Source organism: Arachis duranensis, chromosome 2 (assembly GCF_000817695.3).
Source record: "Arachis duranensis cultivar V14167 chromosome 2, aradu.V14167.gnm2.J7QH, whole genome shotgun sequence".
Taxonomy (NCBI): Eukaryota; Viridiplantae; Streptophyta; class Magnoliopsida; order Fabales; family Fabaceae; genus Arachis; species Arachis duranensis.
The window spans coordinates 58,138,332-58,143,490 of NC_029773.3; positions in this window are offsets into that span (position 1 = coordinate 58,138,332).

Below are 5,159 nucleotides of genomic sequence, written 5' to 3' on the forward strand. Positions count from 1 at the left end.
AAATGGATTACCAAGAAGAGCATGGAGGGAACGAATGAAGAAGAAGACCAAGAAGGGGTAGTAGCTCCTAGACAAAGGAGAACACAAAGAGAGGAAGGACGAAATCAAGCTTATGATGCCATAGATATGAGCCAATTACAAAGATCAATTGAAGAACTATCTCAGCAACTCATGCAGGCTCAACAAGGTCAAAATCAACTCATGCAGGCTCAACAAGGACAAGATCAGGAGGGCCGAGAGAAATATCTAGAGCCCCATCCAGAATTTATGGAGCAATTCTTGAAAGAAAAAGAAGAACGAGAAGCTTGGCAGCATCAAATGGAGGAAAAACAAGAGAAATGGCAGCAACAAATGATGACTCAGCAGCAAGAATTTCAAGCACAGATCCTTGAAGGACAAAAAGAACAATACAAAGAATTCAAGGAACCATATGATAAGTTGTATTTTAGTCAAGCTAAAGCAGAGGAATATAGTCACAACCTGTATCAATGGAAGAATGTTCATCATACCATGGGAGAAGTTAGACACGTACAAAAAATGGAGTATGATGAAAACATGCAAGCAAGGTTGGAGTACTTAACCCACAATCTGCCAACACTCAATCCTGAGATCAAGCCATTTGAGCAATGCCCTGAATTTGTAGCCAAGCAACATGCAAGATCTCGTCAATATACTGAGGCAACTTTTAAAAGTTTGGAAGATGCTGGGCTCTCAGGACTCTTAGATTCGGTTTGGGGTAGAAGATGTCCTGGTGAAGAGATCCGAGATTATTCCAAGACAGGGAAGAGAAAGAAGAAGAAGGGAGAATCAAGCAGCAGCCATGACCATTAGAAGGTGGCAAAGTTCTTTCATACTTCCTCTTTCATGTCTCTAATAAGGAGATGCATGTCTGAAACATGATATGCCTCCATCATTTATTTCTTTTACTTTATGCATTTTCTGTTCTTTGTTTTTCATTTTAGTTAGTTAATAAATAGCTAGAAAAATGCTAAATCTGCACAATGCTTGTTATCCATCACTTAGCTTGAAAATTGCTTTGTTTCCCATATGCTTAAATAAAAGAGTTTGGTTTGAATTGAAAAGTAAAATATCCAATGTTGCATAAGTATGAATGGAAGTTGGTGGTGGTATATGTGTCTGATTAAATGCATAACTCATGAAATAATTATTGCATAATATCATTCTCATTCAATTGTGAGTTAGATTGCTGTTATAAAGACTCTTCTCAATAATGAAAAAGCCCTTGGTAACAAAAACAGAAAGAAAAAGGGAAAGAAAAAGCCAAAATGGCAAGAAAAACAAAGAATAAAGGTTGGACACCAATAGCTTGAATCTTAGGACATATGCCTGTGCTGTTCTTGTACTAAGATCTGCTTGGATGAGTAAATTCTAAGGGGTATTTTAAAACCCGGTCACTTAGATCAACTGATTTGGGATGGCCAATTGAAAGTCCACAATAAAGAGCAACTTAGATACAGAACATTTAGTTATCCAAAGAGATGCTGGGCATCAATGATCCTAGGAAGAATTAGTGAGCCATGTGTCTGTGGTGGAGAGATGTTGAGAAAAAGAAAGAAACAAATAAAGCCAAAGGCTATGCTGCAGCATTTGACACCCAACCTCTAAAAGAATAATAAGCTTGTTAAGCATTATAAGCCAAGAAAAGTTAGCAAGGGAGTGATCAAAAAATGAGTCCTATAACAGCAAGTTTAGCAAACCTTTGATGCAAAATGTATATTATGTAACAAGAACAATAACTTGAGTTGTCATTGTCTGCATAAATGCCCCATAGATCAAGTTCTGCTATCTGCATAATAAGGATATATAGTCTTTTCTTATTCACTTCATTTACTCTTAGTTTTGATGCTTGCTTGGGGACAAGCAAGGTTTAAGTTTGGTGTTGTGATGACAAGTCATCATATACCCATTTTTCAAGCTAATTTCACTTGTTTTGTTAGCATTTATGCACTTTCTTGCATCCTAAGTAAGTGATTTGGAGTGAAAATGCATAACTTCTCTAAATCAAGCAACCACCATGGAATTAATGTTAAATCATGAGGTTTAAGCTAATTTTAATTGAATTTTAATTGATTTATAAACCTCTTGAATTTAGTGATACTTGGAGTGGTTGTTTTGGTTTATTGTAGGTGAAGAAAAGAAAAGAAAAGGAAAAGCGTGGCCTAAGAAGTGTAGCCTAAGGAAAGGAAAGCGTGGCCGAAGCAATAAGAAGCGTGCCGCATGCTAAGGGCAGAGCACAAAATGTGCCTTGAGACCAAGAGGAAGAGAACCTTGCCCTGCCCTCCACAAGGGCAGTATCGGGCTCTCTAAGGAAGAAATTCAAGGGAAAAATGTCACCCATGCATGCCACAAGACTCGAACAAGGAACCATGAGGAAGCTAGGACCTAAGGTTGAGTGCCGTGCCAAGAAACCAAGGAAATTAATTAAATGTGTGCCACAGCCGTGTTTCGAACACGGGACGTGGAAGAAGGAACATTGCCCTGCCCTCTGCGCGGGCAGGGCAGAATCTTGTGTGTGGCGCACCAAGAAGCAATTCTGGCGCACCAACTCTCGTCCCTGGCAGCATCTGGCGCACCAACTCTCGTCCCTGGCAGCACCTGGCAGCACCAAAATTTCCTGCCCTGCCCTCCGCGAGGGCAGGGCAGCATCCCATGCACCAAGGAAAATTTCTGGCGCACCAAGTTCAATTCTGGCGCACCAATTCTGGATTCTGGCAGCACCATGGCACGTTCTGGCGCACCAGCTTTTCCTGCCCTGCCCTTGGCGCGGGCAGGGCAGTGTTCCACGCATCAGCCGCACCAAGGCCGCACCAGCTTGCACCACGGACGCACCACAACGCACCAAATCCTGCCCTGCCCTCCACAAGGGCAAGGCAGCCTCCTGGGAGTGACTTTTAATGGGCCAAAAATTTAAATTAAAAATCCATTTGAATTCATTTCTTCACCAAATCAAAAGCCCATCCAAATCCCAAAATCCAAGAATAGAAAGTGTATAAATAGAAGCTAGTTTGATGTAATTAGGACCTTTTTTTTACCACTTTTACCTTTACTTTGGAATTTTACTTTGACTTTCACCTTTCTTTTGAGCTTTGGCAATTGTTCTTGGGTGACTTTACGTATTTGCTTCTGATTTACTTTCTGCTCAATCAATTGTTGCAATATACTTTCTCTTTGTTTAGATCCTGCAATCCCATTCCTCAATTCCCTTTTACATTCAAGCAATTTATATTTCTTGCCATTTAAGTTACTGCAATTTACATTTCTTGCACTTTAAGTTTCAGTCATTTAATTTCTTGTTCTTTAAGATTCAGTCTATTTACTCTTCTGTTCTTTAATTTACTGCAATTTCCCCTCTCCCTTTACATTTCAAGCACTTTATCTTCTGTTAAATACAACCCACTCAACTAAAACTTGATTTGCTTGACTAAATCACCCACTAAACTAAAATTGCTCAATCCTTCAATCCCTGTGGGATCGACCTCACTCATGTGAGTTATTATTACTTGATGCGACCCGGTACACTTGCCGGTGAGTTTTGTGTTGGATCGTTTTCCACACATCAGGTTGATCAAGAGATGGAGTTTAAAGAAGAAGAAGCACAACCTCCCATGCCCTTTGTAAACAATGAAGAAGAGGTTGAATTGGAAGAAATCTACCAAGAGGAAGAGGTTGAAATTGAAGAAGCTTGCAAAGAGGTGGAAGTTGTCAGAGAAGAGCACAAGGGAGTGGAGCTTCCACGTTCATTCCAAACACCTGCCCCTAAGTTGCCATCATCCTTCACAACATTCAAGTGGGTAAAATTCATATCCCTTAGCTTTCTAATTCCACTTGAATATGGGCTACTGGAGACGGATGGTTAACTTAGAGCTCTTTGTGGCATTAAGAGCAAGAGGAAGATGATCAGTGGTAAGAATTGTCCTGTAAGGTTCATTATGGTTGGAAGCTCAAAGTTTAAACGCAAGGGTTGGTATAGAGCTCAACTGAATGGGTCTAGAAAGTTGTTTGGCTACTTCAATGAGAATTCAGACTGCTTGCCACCCGGATAGAACAATATTGCTCAACAATAAGACGGGTGCAAAAGCAAGGTTTGGGACCCCGGAATTCAGTCTAGCTATCAATACTCTTGGGGCCTTGTCACTTGCTTTAGCTTGCTTGAAGGCTTTCTGCGCCTAGTTTGGGATCCCGGAGGCTGTGGGAATTCCAAACATTGGTGGAGATTTTTGGATGAATACAAGCACAAGCCACCATAACAGGAAGCTCATCAAATGTCCAACTTAAGGACTTTAACTAAAAGTGCTAGGTGGGAGACAACCCACCATGGTATGATCGTTCTCTTTTTAGTTTTAATTTTAGTCTGTTTTTGAATTTTTATTGAACCTGAAATTTTTGCATGACATTCATTGCATTTTGCATTTCTGCATACTGCATGAAAAAAAAAGAGAGAAGAAAAGGGCACGCGATGCGTTCGCGTCCCCTGTGCCTTGGGAAGAAAAAAGACTTTACAGAGAGTCACGCGAGAGCGTGGCTGGTGGCGTGCTTTTGGCACAACTTGATCCACTCCCACGCGTCTGCATCACCCACGCGAACGCTTGCCTCAAATTCGACGTAAAAATGGTGTATGGCCGAAAGTTGAGCTGGAATTGGGCTGGACTCGTGCTAGCAGCACAAGTCCTACCACGCAAACGCGTGTCCCACGCATCCGCTTCAATCCCCATAATATGGCCTATCACGTGATCGCGTCACCCACGCGGCCGCGTCACCCAAAATCTTGGCAAAATGAGTTTCAAACAAAAAGTTGCGCGAGCGCGCGGCTGCCCTCGCGCTAGTAGCACGAATTCACTCACGCGACCGCGTGCCCCATGCGGCCGCGTCACTTGACAATAGCGCCAACCACGTGAACGCGTCACTCACGCGTTCGCGTCGCCTGCACCGCACAGCTTATCCAGATCAGCCAAGATATCTTCTCTTTTCTTCTCCAAATCTAAATCTTTTCTTTCCCTTCTTATTTCTTTCTTCATTCCTTTCTTTCTTTCTTTCTTTTTTCTTTTAATTGGTGTTGGAAATTTATTTGGGTCATTATTTCCCATATTTTGCTTATGGATTATTTGGGATTTGTTTAAACAATTATATATTATTATAAG